Source organism: Pteronotus mesoamericanus, unplaced genomic scaffold (genome assembly GCF_021234165.1).
Source record: "Pteronotus mesoamericanus isolate MK-2021 breed Mesoamerican mustached bat unplaced genomic scaffold, CSHL_Meso_final contig_214, whole genome shotgun sequence".
In the NCBI taxonomy this organism is placed as follows: Eukaryota; Metazoa; Chordata; class Mammalia; order Chiroptera; family Mormoopidae; genus Pteronotus; species Pteronotus mesoamericanus.
In genome coordinates, this window is record NW_026555089.1 from 2283690 (window position 1) to 2299092 (window position 15403).

Below are 15403 nucleotides of genomic sequence, written 5' to 3' on the forward strand. Positions count from 1 at the left end.
AGAGAGTGTCACATGTTGTTAAATGCTTTTCCCACATCTACCAAAAGGAACCTGTGGCTTTTATCTTAGAATAAACTCAGAACACGATGTATCACACAAGTTGGTCTTCGTATGGCAAACCAACCTGGCATCCTGGGATAAATGCCACGTGCTCATGGTCTGTAACCCTTTTATATGTTTTTCTATGTTGCTGCATTGGGTTGTCCAGCGTTGGCTTGAGGGTGTTTGCGTCTGTAGCCGCAAGGATTTTTAGGATTTGCTGATACACTATGTCAGATTTCTGCCCTAATATTCTTGAACTTGGCCTACACTTTTCAAAATTTTGTTCTATCTTGAATGAATCTGGTATCAGCGTTACACTAACTTTCTCTAAAGACTTTTAAAACACGCCTGCTTTTTCCGCACCCTGAAACAGGGCCCATGCGTGGGGATGACCTGTTTCCTAAGGCTGCGTTGGAATCCCTGTGTGAAATCGCAGCCCACGTGCTGCTTGGGCGCAGGCGAGGAGTATCTATTTCAGACCTTCGTTATTTTTCATGGTAATTGGGTCAATTTCTTTTTTCTGTCTCTTCTGGGGTTAAGCTTTATAAAATACGTTTTCTTAGAGAGAATCCAGCGCCTCCAAGTTCACGCACTGCTCCACGCTGAGTGGGTGAAAGCTTTCTCGGTGGCTCTGTGCATTGCCTGCCTGCCTGTCGATGCTGCTCTATTTGCATTTCCTTACTGTGTATGTGTGCGCGTGTGTGCACGCCCTTTGTTCTTCATTAGGCTCCTTGAACTGCCTTGTTCCCTCCCGAGAATCTGCCGGGCCGGCCCTTTCCCGGCTCCGACGTCGAGGCTCGCCTGTTCGGCCCCCGGTCTTCCCGCACTCCCTGCAGGGCGGCGGCCCCCTGTGGTCTGAGGAAGCATTGCTCTTCCTCCTCCTCCTTCCGCCGACAATTCCCACTTGGCTCTGGGCGGGTTGATCATTTCCCGGCCCCAGGAAGCGGGCAGAGGGGAGGAGCGAACAATGGGGGGTGGGGCTGAGAGCTGTTTGGCATCAGCAGGACTTGGGGGTCAAAACACAGAGCTTACATTTGACTCCTGGTTGCTCCTAACATTCCTTCCCAGGATCGTAGGAACCAGGCAAACCTACAGAACTGAAGTCGGGGTTGAAGTGTTTATTCACCATCGATCAACTTTGCCTCAAACCTCTCGTCAGACATCCACAAAGTCTTGCACGAGAAAGAAAGAGACCTGGCTTTCACTGGGACAGTGAATGTTGTTAAACAGCCGGGAAGGGCCGGAAACCCCTGCCGCCGCTCCCGCCCTGCGCCCAAGGCTGGGGGGCGGCGGTGCACCAGGGCGGGGCTGGGGGCGGGGGGTCTGGCCTGCTTGGTGAGGCCTGGACCAGGCACCTGGACCCAGGGTGCTGGCCTGGGGGAGCCGCTGGCCAGAGCCCACCTTCGCCCAAATGGGGAAAGGAAAAAACCTAGAAAAACCCAATACTTTCCAGGTGCATTTTGTGCTGTTTGTCCAGTTTTGTTTGTTTGGGATTTTTGTCCCTGCCCCCCTAGACATTGTCTCTTTTGGGAGTAGGACGTTCTGATGAGGGAAGACCTCAGAGAGAGAGGACCTTAGGCAGCCAGGCTTCAAGCTGCTCAGCAGACAAGGGACACGGGGGAGGCCCCCTGGGACCCTCCTGCTGCCCAGAGCCCTCCGCCTGCAGCTCAGGGTCCCAGTGAGACCCGCTTTGGGCTCCCTGCCCAGGCTGAAAGCAGACACGGCATCTCAGGCAGGTGCGCTGTCCTGGGGCTCGGGGCTCACGCGCTGAAGTTCGGCAGTTGAGCCCGCTGCAGGCCACATGCTTGTGCGTGACTGAGCCCGCAGAGTGCTGGGGAGACTTGGCGGGGGATGGCTCCAGCCAGGGGGCCGGACGCCTCACCGCGGCCCCCGAAGGGGCACCCAGGCCCGGGGGCCACATTATCCTGACCCACCGTCACTTCCCTCTCAGTCCGCCCTTCCCGTCGCCGCCCCTCGGTCCCTGCCCGCAGCCGGGTCTGACCCACGCCGGCTGCTGGGCGTCTGGGTGAAGGCGCTCGCAGTGAGGGCCAGCCGGACGCAGAAGCTGAGGACAAATCCGAGGAGCGGGGTCCCTGCCGGCAGGCACCCCGGGACCTGCGCCCACATATGTTGTCATCTCCCGGGCTCTGCCCACCTGCCGGCGCCGGTAACCACCAACCGGGGCCTCGGCGGCTGCTGGGAGAGCAAGGACAGTGGGGGCGAGGGGCCCGGAGGTCCCGCGGGCGGCAGTGCTGGTTCTCATTCTCGTGTCGTCCCATCGGGGCCGACTCAGAGACCCCCGAGCGAGGCCACGAGGGTCAGCCCGGTGTCACAGGGCCCCGGGCCCCTCCCGCGGGTGAAGAGGCTTTTCTCTGGAGGGAGGCTTCCAGACCCCTTCATCTTAGCCTTCTGCGGCAGGCCTCCAGGCGTTCCCACATTAAAGGGGAAAAATGAGAAGAAACCTGATAAGCTTCCTAAATAGCATTCTTTTTTCACCCCTGATTTCTGGTAGGATTAGTCCCTGCTCGGCTGGAGCCAAGGACGTGTCCTCGTAGGCATGGCGGACAGGGAAGAATCCTCACACAGGGCCGCCCTGAGGCCTGGGGTGACAGAACGCAGGCGTCCGCATGTCGAAGCCCAAGCGGGCGCCGTGCCCCGTGACGTGGGGACAGAGGGCGGAGGTCCCTGGACCGGGGTGCACCCTCGGTCCCTACGGGCACGTGCTGGATACGGATCTCCAGGCCCCGCCCCACTGGCCGGGCCTGAGGGTCCGGCAGGGAGGCAGAGACACCCGGGTCTCTGGCAGGGGCCCCTGGGCGATGCTGACACAGCCTGGCTGCCGGGACCGCGACGCAGGCGAGACACCCCCCTGTCTCTGGGAAGCTGGCTGGCTGGCAGGGAGGGAAAGACGCGGCCCTCGGTCTGCAACAACGCCCCGGGCGCTTTCCAGTCCGGCGGCTTTCTCTGAGCACCTTGGCTTCATGGGTCGTCCACGTTGTAGCCTCCGACAGTACCCCAAGCCTCCCAGGGGCGCGGGGAGTGCTCCTTAAGTCCCGGACCCCTCTCCTGCCTCCTGCGCATCCCACCCCCAGCCCCCCGGTGAGCACGGGGACAGGAGCCCCGCAAGGCGTCCTGGGTGGGACTGCGGAAGGGCCCAGCCGGCCGGTCTCTGGCTCTGCCTCCAGGCCAGGGGGTGAGGCAGCCGCCATGTTTGCCCTTTGAAAGCTCCGCTGGGTGGGAGCTCCAGGCCCCGCTCACCCTGCAGACTTATTTCCTCCCGAAGCTGCCCTCCGCTGCGGGGCTGGGCAGCCATGCTGTGTGATGCGGGGCGGCCATCGTCCCGACGGGGCAACGCAAGGCCATGTTCCTGGGGAGCTGGAAGCCCAGAGGTCAAGCTGGAGCCTGGCTTCTGGAAGGACGGCCACGCCACCTGCCCATCCCATGGCCTGGCCATGGTGTCTCCCTGCCCCGGCTCCGTCCCTTCTGCGATCCAGCTGGCCAGGGAGGCCCTCGTATCCCAAGCCGAGGGCCAGGCAAGGTGTTGAGGCCACCCTGTCCCCTCGGTGGGGACCGTGGATAAGACCGGCGCGCCCTGGGGCCTGGAGACGCAGCACCAGGGGGTTCTCGGCAGAAGCGCCTCCCACTCCGCTCTTCCCTGGGGTGGGGATGGCCCATGGGTTCCAGCCAGTCGCGAGGCGTGACCCCCCCCCGGGGGGGGGGGCAGGAGGAAGCCATTTATCATCACGGAAGGATCTGGCTGCTGGCGTGTTTATCTGGAGGAAGGAAATGAACTCTTTTCATCTCCTCCCCGCGGCGTCTGGCCTGCTCACCACCGCTCTGTTGCCGGGGGTTTTAAATAACGCGTGCACGTCTGTCAGGACCTGTTTTGTGTCTCCTGTGGAGCCCTCGGCTCATCGCTCTCCGGGTGTCGCACTTTATTGCTCCTTCCTCCTTTAAATAAACTCTGTCATACATTTAATTCTTGTTCTTGTTGGAGCTGAGTCTGGAAGTCCGTCCCAGCCACATGGGCCAGCAAGGCGCGGCCCTCTCCTTGGCCGGCGCCCACAGCGGACGGGCCGGCACACCTGGGGCCCGCAGGGCGCCAGCCGGGGCGGCTGCTGTGGTCCGGGAGGCCACTAACCTTCCAGAGCTCCAAGCCAGGGAAGTGGTAAAAAGCTCTCACCTGGCCCCTGGCGCAGGGATTGCCGAGGTGCAGCTGTGCCCGCCCCCCAGCCCGCGCCTCTGCCAACTGCTGGCCCGCAGCGTCCTTCAGCTAAGAGTGCCTCCTGGGTGAGCAGCTGTGCCAAAGGCCGAGTGACGTGGGGTGAGACCACAGCGCAAACAGCCTCCCTTCCGTTCATTCATCCATCCGTCATCCATCTGTCCGTCCATCCGTCTGTCCATCCGTCTGTCCGTCTGTCCATCCATACTGGGGCCATCATGTTGGATGTCTCCATGGGCTGACACCTCGCAGGCCCGAGGGGATGGTGCCCCAGGGACGCCCTTAGCTGTGGGGAGAGGGGACCTCCGTCTTAGAGGACGGCGGGTGTTAGGGACGGTGGGGGCGGCCGGCAGGCAGGGCCCAGGAGGGAGGGGGCTGGCTCCGCTGCAGCTCTCCAGAACCACGGCTCTGGCCGGTGTCCTCCCTGTGGCCTCCAGAGCTCAACACCAGGGGGCTCAGCCTGGGCTCCCCACTAAGCCTAGGGGCCTCTAAGGAGGAAGACGCCAGGCCGGGTCAGGGCCTGCAGCCCCGCCTCCCACTGCCCACGTGTGACTCCCACAGGCTGTTCCCAGAAGCCTCAGGTCCCCTTGGGCCTTCTGGTGCCACGCTTCCAGGACCAACCCAACGACGCTGCTCCTGGGCCGCTTTCCTGGGCCATGTTCTGCTGGTTCTCAGGCTTGTCCAATGGCTGCTGCTTGGGGCCAGGTGTGCCCCTGCCTGCCAGTCGCAGGGCTTTGGGGGCTCCTGGGGGCCAGGAGCTCTGTCCTGAGCCACCAGTTGGCCTGAGAAATGGGGCCGAGGAAGCCATATGCAGGAGACATGGGGCAGGGCAGACACCGGTCCACTCATCAGGAACTGCCTCCCACCTCCCCGGGGCCATGGAGCCCCAGCCGAGCCCTGGGAATGGAGACCAGCCTCCTGCACCCCGTTACCTGGAAACAATTGCTCTGGGGGGCGGGGCTGTGACACCTACTTCCTGCCTCGCTCCCCTTCCCACCTCCCCCGCGCCCACCGCCTTTGTCCACGCTGTACCCCGCACTCCCAGGAATGTGCTGTCCCACCCTGACGGTGGCTGAGCCCCACCCGCCAGGCAGCCCCCGGGTCCCCAGACGCCCGTGGGTTCGTTGGCGCCTTGAGGAGGCTCCACAGAAGCTGGCTGGGGTGGGGAGTGATGGGAGAAGGACCCCAGGCAGGAGTACTTGGCAGGGAGCCTCCAGGTGTTCACGGGGAGGGGCAACTCCGGGGGCAGGTGGTGACGACACAGAGGCCCCCGCCCTGGAGCGCTGGGGGAGCGTGTGTGTGCCTGCATGCGCATGTGTGCACGTGCGTGTGTGCCTGTGAGCCGGTGGGCAGCCTGTGGGCAGGCGCATTTGTATGAGTGTATGCACACATGTATTGTGAGTGTTCGTGAACACAGGTGCATGTGTGAGTGCTGTCAGTGTGTGCACATGGGTGTAAATGTGAGCACATCTCTACGTGTGATTATGTGTGAGTTGCCCGCGGATGCGCTCACGCGTGGGTGTGGCACGCGGTGTGCCCGGGCCTGTCTGTGTGGGTACTCGTGGCAGTGCCGTGCCCCTGCGAGCCCCAGCGAGTGAGGGAGCTGGGAGGTCCCTGTGGCCCAGACACCGTCACCCTCCCAGGCTCCACGCCCCGCAGTGGGGCCCCCCGGGCTCTGGGCCCGGACAGGGGACAGGTGTAAGGGGGACGGTGGCCTGGCAGAGGAGGGAAACCAGCGCGAGTCACAGATTCCACGTTAGGCCCAGGCGGGGAGGGCGGGCTCCACGGCCTTTGGCAGGGTGCTAATCCTTAGGTTTGCAGGAACCGGAAGCGGGGCCTGGGAAGGGCCAGGCGGACTTGCACTGCCCCCACGCGGTGCGCCCGCAGCCTCTGCCCTTGCCCAGAGTCGGGGTGGCGCCCAGGCCCCCAGAGAAGACACGGAGGCGAGGACCGATGCCGCCCCCTGGTGGTGGGTGGGCCTGCCTCCCGCAGCCGTCGCTGGACACTGCACTGCACAGCTTTGCAGCAAACCCGCGGAGGTTCTCCCAGACGGCCGTTTCACTCCCGGCCTTCCGGGGCAGGCTGCGCGACCCCGTGGCCTCGCGTTGGGGGACGGCGGAGGGGGCGCCCAGCGCTGCTGTTTGTTCCCCACACACCCCGTAGGGCAGGGGTTGCGGGCTGTCCTCCGGCCTGTCTCGGCGGCTGTGCTGATAGCCAGCAGATCCAGACCTTCACCCCGGTCCCTCTGCCCGGCTCCACATCCACCCTCCATGTGGGAGAGCGGGGGTCTGCGGCGCGCGGGGTGGCCCGGCCAGCCTGGTACCGGCGGGGGCAGCGGCCCTGCCCCGAAGCTGCTCACCCGGAGGCCCAGGGCCCTGGGAACCCGGCGCCTGAGCGGACGTCTCGTGCTGGACGTCTGGGGGGCATGGGGACGCGCAGCCTGGGGGCCGAGTTCACCCCACAACCGGAGGCGTGGGGGGAGGCCCCGGCATGCTGAGGGCCGGCGCCCCGAGGCTGGGCGTCCGTGTCCCCCGAGGGCAGGACCACCACGACCTGCCGTCCCCAGCAGAGGGAAGTCCTCCGCAGAACCTGCTGTCGGGGCCTGTCCCCAAAAGAAGCCCCTTGAGCACCAACTGTATGCAGTTTTGGTCTCTGACAGCCCGAAAAATGAGCCCCCCACCGGAGGACACGCACATCTCAGCGCCCGGAACCTGCGAACGCGTGGCTTTACGTGGCAGAAGGGCCCGGCAGATGTGGTGAAGTTAAGGATGGCAGGTGGCCCCGATTTCCCGGGGGGACCCTACGTCACCACAGGGGTCCTCGTCCATGGGAGGCGGGGGTCGGAGTCGGGGGAGACGTGACAGTGAAGCGGAGGGAGCGGGAGCTGCAGGCCCCGCGGGGCTGGCGCGGAGGGCGGAGGGCGGAGGGGGGAGGGCGGCCCGGGCCAGGCAGGGCAGGTGGCATCAGGAGGCCGGAAGAGGCGGCGGTGGGTTCGGCCCTGCAGCCCCCAGAGGACCCAGCCCTGAGGTGCCTCGATTTCCGCCCATGAAACCCCTGGCCTCCAGACTGTGAGAAGGCGAGCCTGCGGCCGGTGAGTTCAGGTCGGTGAACGTGTGGTCGTTCACGTCAGCAGAGACAGGAGACGAACGCAGGTCCCATTCTGGGAGGTCACTTAGCGTTTTCTAAACGAAGCAGGGCCGCCGGGCGGATTCCACAGCCCCCGCAGACCCCAACGCTGCGGTGAGGCAGCCCCGGGCCGGGAGGGGGCGCCGCAGCGGCCTCGGGTGTCGGGGAACCAGGCACGTGTTCTGACGCGGGCCGGCCCGGCCGCCGCAGGGGGACGGGGCTGGGGCCGGAGCTCAGAGCCCAGAGCCCCCACAGGGCTCCCACTGCCGAAAGGGCTCCTCCCGGCCGGAGCCTGCCAAGAGCGGGAAACAACAGACCACTCATTTGGACATGTTTCCTCCTATTTTTAACCCATTGCCTTTTTCCCCATCGCTGTTAGAATGTGGAAAGGGGCTGGCAGCGGCGCCCCCTGTCTGTCTGAACTGACCTCGGGGGGCGCAGAGCCCTGGCCCTCACGCCCGCTGCCTCCCCGGCCGGGCACGGGTGGCTCTCAGCTCCACGTGATGGAGGGGACCACGGGGGCTCCGGGGTGGAAGTGACCCAGCCAGTGTCCCTCAGCTGCTGAAGCTGCGGGGGCTGGAGCCGGACCCAGGCGCCCCGGAGCCCGCCCCTGGCTTTTTCCCACACCCCTGCCCCCGCTGCCCCCGGAGGTGAGTCGGGCTCCCAGAGCCGCCAGGCCGACGCGGAGCAGGGCGGCTGCCAGGAGCGTCCCTCCCCTGGTCCCGCAGGGGGACCCGGAGCCGGGCACGCACGGCGGGTCGCTCAGGGCAGAGCGTGTGTCGCTCCAGCACTGCCCGCCTCAGGGTGGGGTGACAGGGAGCTGGCACCCCTACGCGGGGGAAGCGGGGCGGGAGCAGAGTGGGAAAGCACAAGGGGTCTGGGAGCTGGGCCGCAGTTCCTTTCCGTGGGGGCTTGGAAACATAACGATGATCGCTTCGCGTCTTTGCTTAATGAAAACGTCCTCCTACGGGCCAGGCCGGGACGCAGAGCAGAGAACGGCCTCGCGAGAGTGGGAAGGACTCAAGAGGCAGCGCTGTGGGGACTGAGAGGCAGGCCAAGCCCAGCTCGGGGGCGGAGGGGGGATGCCTCCCAGGCAGACGGAGCGGCGGCGCGGCGGGTGCAAAGGTCCGGGGGCGGGAAAGAGCCCCCCCTGTTTGAGGATCAGCAGGACGGTGAGCGTGGCCGGTGCAGGGCAGGGCACGGCTGGGGGGGGTGTGAGGTAATGGGGGGGCTGGGGCCAGCCTGGGGTTGGGGGGGCTTGGCGGCCGCGGCGGAGAGCGGGCTGCGGTCGGGGCTCTGCAGGGTGCGGCCATGTGTCCAGGAGGCCCCCGGAGCGGCATGCTCGCTGGGGTGTCTCAATGCAGAAGGTTCTGGTGAATGCAGTCGTGTTCGGTGACTTTGCAAAAGTAGGGTTACTGTGGTGGACCCGCCCGCAGTACTAAAATTCCCACCGGAAGGATACCGTTTGCTCCTGAATCCGCCCTTGGGCAGCCGCTCGCCTTCTTCCCGCTGAAGGCGGGCTTCCAGCTGACGGAGTTCGATCACACGCGTTTTCTCACAGGGCAGCCCCGCGCCGGCTGAGATTCCTTGTGCCTCCGGCCCCCCGTGGCCCCCACCACGGCCACCGCTCCCGACATCGCCGAGCCCCCCCCCGAGAGCCCCTCCTAGGTTTCCGGGCCAATGCCTGCCCTGCGCCCCCCACAACTGTCCTCATTCCGTCCGGACACAAGGTGGTGAGCCCGTGCCGGCCCAAGGGTTTGGGAAGAATAGAAAGGAAGGTGAAAGTTCAAGTTCACGGTCAGACACCAGCATCCCCAGAAACAGCCTCTGCTCTCCGTGCCCTTGCCACGCCCCAGACCCCAGTCTCGGTACTTGGCCTGTGTTACCTCACAGAATCCCCCCGCCGGCTCTTGGGGTGGCTATGGTTCCTTACAGACAGGGAAACTGAGGCACGGAGGTTCACGGATTGGCCCGAGTCCGGCAGCGGGCGGTGCCTGGAGGTCTGGGGGGAGGGCGCAGGACCGCGCCTCCGCGGGGGACCGAGCTCCGGGCCTCCCGCCCGCCCCCGGGAGCGGCTCCTCACCCTCTTCTCTGCTGCAGCGCCAGCGGCCTGCTTCTCCTCTCCGTCCTCTTGCTCCGGATGTTTGGGGACCTCGGCTACCCCAGGGCCGAGAAGCAGCCGGTCAAATGTTTGATGACGGGTCATCGTTTTCCTTTGCGTTATTTTCTTTTACTGTCTTTTTCCTCCAAGCTGGTTAGGTCCCCGAGGGTAGAGACCCCGTCCCCAAGGATAGAGGCCATGCCTGTCTTGCTGACCACTACCTCCCGGCCCCCGGCGCAGGCCTGGCTCATCGTAGGCTCAGTGTGTGTTTGCCGAATGAAAGGGGGTGTGAACCAACATACACACGGGCTCTGTCACAAAAGCGACATTGGCTCTGTCCCCTTCTTTCAGAAGAAGGTCCGTGGCAGGGAAGGCTGACGGTAGTGAGCATCAGCGAGACACCTTCTGGGGAATGTTCTAGGTACCCAGTCTCCAGTACCACTTGACCTTCATTCAACTTCTCTCCCTTTCACCTTGGCTGCTGGGAAGCTCCGAACCAGCTTGTGGGGCCAAGGGCTGTCACAGCGCCCTCGGGCCCTGGAGGACTTGCCCCTCCTTTGCCCTCTGGCTCTGCCGCCGCCCTCTCAGACTTCCTTTCGAACTGCCTTCATTCGTTGCCACCTCCCATGTTGCGGAGAGGAGGCAGGTGACAAACAGGGCCAGAGAAAAAGGCATGTAGGGACACAGTGCTGGGGGAAAGGGACAGAGCCCCGCCCGCCGCCTGGGCGAACCCTCGGCAGCCTGGATCGCCCACCTGGGCCTCCCTGGGCCTCCCGGAACCAGCTCCAGAATCCAGCAAGGACGTGCAGATAAGATCTCACCAGATAAGGATCCTTTGACCCCGGACGTGAGGGAGCCACACTTGCCCCACACTCTCCTGGCAGCTGACACGCCTGGGAGAAAAATCCAGGTGCAGGAGGGTGTGGCACCTCTGGGGAGACTTCCCAGCCTGGCACCGCCAGGCCGGGCCAGGGACGACACCACGCAAAGGTGAGCAGCAGGAAATTCCCAGCCAGGCCGCGCCCAGCGGGAGAGGCGGCCGGGAGGCTGCTGCGGCCCCGGGGGTTGAGGCTCAGAGGTCGGGGCCCCCGGGAGGCACCTTGTAAGCTGTGGAGAGCTGTGCCCCGGCTGCAGGCTGGCTCGGGGCGGCTGCTGGGGGCTTCCCCCGGGGGCTCCTGGGCTCGGAGGACGGGCCCCACCGTCCTCCCTCGGAGGCCACGCGTCCCCAGTAGGGAACGCGTAGGGCCTGGCCTGAATGCCGGTCTCTTGCTTCAGGGGCCCGGCGGGAGGTTGAGGCTGATGGTCACAGAAATGGGGGGTTCAGTCTCATGTGGCGGGGCCACCACCCTCTCTGCCGAGGGTCCGCCCAGGCGGAGAGGCCATTTGCCTCTGGGCGAATCCTCGGCAGAGAGGGTTCTCCTCCTGAGAGAAGTATTCTATCTTCTGCACCCCGGCCCCGGCACCCCACGTCAGATGCCAGAAGGGGGAGCCCAGGGAGCCCGGGCCTGGGTCCGCGCGTGCCAGCCCAGGTGCGAGTCCAGCCCAGGCCCCCACGCCTCGTCCCCACCCTGTAGCCCCACCGACTCCGATCCGGCAGGCGGGGGTGGCTGGGCTGCTGGGGGCGCCGTGGGGGGCTGGGGCAGGCTGGCAGCGCTCCCGCGTCCCCTCCGCCTGGCCCAGTGCTGGGCACACAGGGCGGTGAGCAGGCGCATTCGCCTGTGAATGAACGACACAGCCAGGGTGCCTCCCATGCCCCAGAGAGGGGGCTCCGGGGACCTCAGGGGGTCCGAGGACTTCTTTGAGGTCCCCTGGCAGGTGAGGGGCCCTTGGGTGCTCACCTGGGGGTCTCTTGGGCAGCGGAAGGCTGCCTGCTGGCCCAGGAGCCCTGGGGAGCATTTCCTCTGGGTCTGACGACTCACCCAGAGCCGGACCCCTGCTCATGCGGTTCCTGAGACTGCCCTGCAGGGGGCAGTGCCCACCTGGGGACCAGCCTTCAAGAGGCCCCGGCTCCTCCTGCCTTGCTCAGAAGGGTGGCAGCTCCAGTGTTCCCCCCTGCCTCCTCCAGCGCCCACGGGCTCTGGACATCCCTGGGCTGGTGGCCGAGGCCCTCCAGCCTCTGCCTCTGTCTTCACCGGCCTGCTCCGTATCTCTGTGCGTTTTCTTCTTTTTCACCTCTTACAAGGACACGCGTCGCTGGACGTGGGGAGCCGTAATCCAAGCTGATCTTGCCTCAAGGTCCTCACTTCGGTTACATCTCAAGGAGCCTTCCATCAAGGTCACCTTCGTTCTGGGGCAGGGGACGTGGACAGGCGTACCATTTCTACCCTTTACGCCGCGTTTTTGCTGCGCCTTTCCTGCATGTACACACACAGGCCCCTCCCGTGGCACTGTGATCGCCCACAGCGCTCGGTGCAGGGACACCCTGCAGCCCGGGAGTGACAGCGGCACCGCACGCCCAGGCAAGCCACGGGCCACGCCACGCAGGGGATGTCCGTGCCACAACACCGGGCTTCTCGGGACACGTCCCCGTCACTGAGCGGTGCGTGCCGGATCTTGTGGGGAAGGGAAGAGTCCAATTCAACCCACTGCACGAGGGCGGCGTCATCCACTCGCTGCAGGAATGTTTGCGTTTGGGGGTGTGTTATAGTCTTTAATTCTCACGAGAGGCAGAGAGAGGGAAGAGGAGGGGAGGGATATCGATGTGAGAGAGAAGCTTCGATCGGTGGCCTGCTGTGTGCGCCTTGACTGGGGGATCAAACCTGCAACCTGGGCGTGTGCCCTGGCCTGAAAGTGAACCCACAGCTTTTTGGTGTTCGGCCTGACGCTCCAACCAGAGCTACCTGGCCAGGTCTGTGTGTGTATTTGTAAAAACAATTTTTAAATACTTTCTGTTCTCGTTTTCCTCTTTCTCATGCCTCCTCTGCCTGGCAGATGGGCCTGTGGGACAGCCTGCACCGCCCGTGCAGGTCAGAGTGGCCCGGGGCGAAATGAGGACCGGCCTGCGAGACGGCGGTGCTGTGTCCGGCACGTGGGGAACAATCGATAACGTCGTAAAGGGAACCGATGCTCCAGGAGGCCATTGTCGTGTGCAAGCAACGAGAGGATCTGGGAGCAGGAGGGACCGAGGGGCAGGGGCCCAGCCTGACCTCAGAGCTGGGGTGCATCTGGCTGGAGCTCAGCCGCGCGCTTGCCCGCCCGCAACCACCGTGGACGGAGCCCGCAGAGCGAGGGGACATCACCGGGCTGCCTGCAGCAAGGCCGTCCTGCCAGTGTCACCGCCTGACGCTAGCCTCTGCCTCTCACACAGCGTCCCCGCTGGGTGATAGCGTCCATCCGGTTGGCAAACTGCAGGCCTTGGGTGGGACCCGCCCAGTGGGACCCGCCCATTGCCCACCGCCCACCGCCCACTGCCTGCGCGGTCCAGCCCGTGAGTGAAGACGGCTTTTCCCTTTTTAACTGGGGGAGAAAATCGAAGCGAGGGACTAGGTCGTGCCACGCAAAGACGGCTCCAACCTCAGGGTTGGCGTCCAGACGTGACCGTTCCTGGCTCCCAGATGCCCGCTCACGGGTGCAGGTGCGTCTGCTTCCCCGTGACAAGGCAGGGAACAGAGTCGATGTGACAGGACCACGGGCCACGGAGTCAAAACACTTTCCTCTCTGGACCTTCCTAGAATGTCTTCAGGGCCTGGACCTACACGCTCACCCCAGAGGGCGGTGGGGACGGGTCTTCCATGGGGAAGGGACCGGGGGGAGGGGACAGAGTGGTCTTTGTGGGTCGTGGCTGACTCCCCTGGGTCCTAGCATCAGACGTGGACAGAGACACTGTCACGAGGTGACTGTTGCTGACCATGGGCACTCCAGGCACCGCACTGATGAGGGGGCACTGCTGAGCCACTCTATGCCTCGGTTTCCCATCCTGAAAGTGAGGCGATCGAAGGGAGCTGTAAGAAGAGGCCTGGGGGACTGGGACCCCTCCAGGGCCTCCCTCCCAGAGGTTCCTCTTCCTGCCACCCTCCCCCCCAGCCCTGCTCCCACCTCTGGGCTGGCGACCCCAGGTCCCCACAGGGCCGTGCAGCAGCTGAGCTGGGGCGGGCACAGGGATGGCCCATTTCTAAGGAAAAGCCCTCAGCCACCCCTGCCACCGGGCGCCCCGGAGAGGTCCTGCTTCCCCGGGAGAGGCAAACTGCTTTCGTAAGAGCAGGAACCAGTGACTGGCCGCGACGGGGCTGCAGATAAGACGGATGTTTGCGGCCAGATGAGCTGAGGAGGGCGTCTGGCCCCTGGGTCTGGCCCAGCACCAGGCCCAGGGCGGAGCGGGGCCCCGCGGGGCCTGCGGAAGATAAGAGGGCAGCGGTGGGCGTCCTGGGCTGGCCCTTCCCAGGGAGCAGGGGCTGGGACGAGGGGGGTGGGGACGGGGGGCACGGGGCCCACAGCAGGCCTCTCGGGGGGGTTGGGCTGGGGTGGAGGCCCCCTGAAAGCTGGAGACACCTGCGGTGACTTCTCCGGGTGCGGGGATCAGGGCCCGGGGAAGGAGAGCCTTCTCCCTCGTGTGCCTGAGCGCCCCAGGAAAGAAGGCTCCCCCAGCCTCCAGGTCAGGGGTGCACCCCACCCCCTGGCCTTCCTGGGCCTGGCGCGTGTGCTCGGGCAGGGGACAGGAGGGGCAGGCGGTCCCCCACAGGTCAGTCAGGGACGGGGGGCGGGCGGAGCCGCTGGGTGCTGCGCAAGCCGACCTCACGTGGACGCTGGAGGTGACAGGCGCCCCACAGAAGGCAGCACGTGGCAGCGGCTGGTGGGGGGGGGTTGGCACTGTTCACTTCCCAGCACCCGGCCCTGGGTTCAAGAGGACGACGGGTCAGCCCTTGCCAGGCGGCACTGGGTAAGGGTCACTGCCCCATCTGAGCCGGACTCATCAGCCACAGCATGCCATGGCTCACAGCCCTGGGCAGGTTCTCGAACAGCGTGCCGCGGAACCCCGCCCCGCCCCCCGTTACGCAGCAGGCTTCCGGCTTCCACCCCTAGGGGTTCGGACTAGGGGTGAGGCCTCTGCCTAACCGCGCCCTGGGGATGCCCTTGAACCGCCCACGAGGGGCTCTGTCCTGGCCATTCCTTTCTCCGTGTATTCTTTTCCCAAACGGAGCGTGGACGAGCCTGACAGGAGGCGTTCAGCCCCCCTCAGGGGCGGCTGGGGCGCCCCAGCCTGGCGCCGCAGGGCGAACGACGGAGCGCAGCTGCTTCTCCCAACATCCTCCCCCGCGGGAGGCAGGGCCCGGTTTTGAAGAGAGGCAGCTGAGGTCCAAGAGGTAACAAGGCTTGCCCAAGGCCCCTCATTTTTAAGGGGGGGCACCTGGGATTGCGCCCAGGCCCCGCAGGTTTGGACCTGATGGGCCATTGGCCCTGCACCTCCCCACCCCGCCCCCGCCCCCCACCCCCCACCCATCGACTCCCCTTCCAGGGGCTGCCTGCCCCCTTACCGCCTTCACAATTGCTCAGAGTCACCGCCCGGGCGCCGTCGTCAAGGGCTCCCCCTAGAGGAGGCTGAGGGCACAGCGGCGCTGGGGGCGGGCCTCTCCGGAGGGGCCCCACAGCTGGAGGGTTGTCGACCTCTGATTCATGAAAGTAAACACATTTTTTTAAAGGACCAGAAGTAAAGAAGCTAAGAGGTTAAAGTGGTAAATTCTGAGGGGGAATATAAGTGATCGCTGCTTTTTACTCTGCTCCTTTCTGAAGTAGTCAGGTTTCAAGACACACTCTAAGAGCTGCCACGCACGTTTTCGGTCCCGGGAGGGAGCGAGGCGCCTGGGGCCGCCCGCGGGCCTAAGCGCCTGAGACAGCGGCGCTGGCGGGTTACTTATTAATCAGGCCGCCCCGGCAGGGAGCGCAGCCAGCGTCAGGGGTTCCTTGTAGTTCGGCCC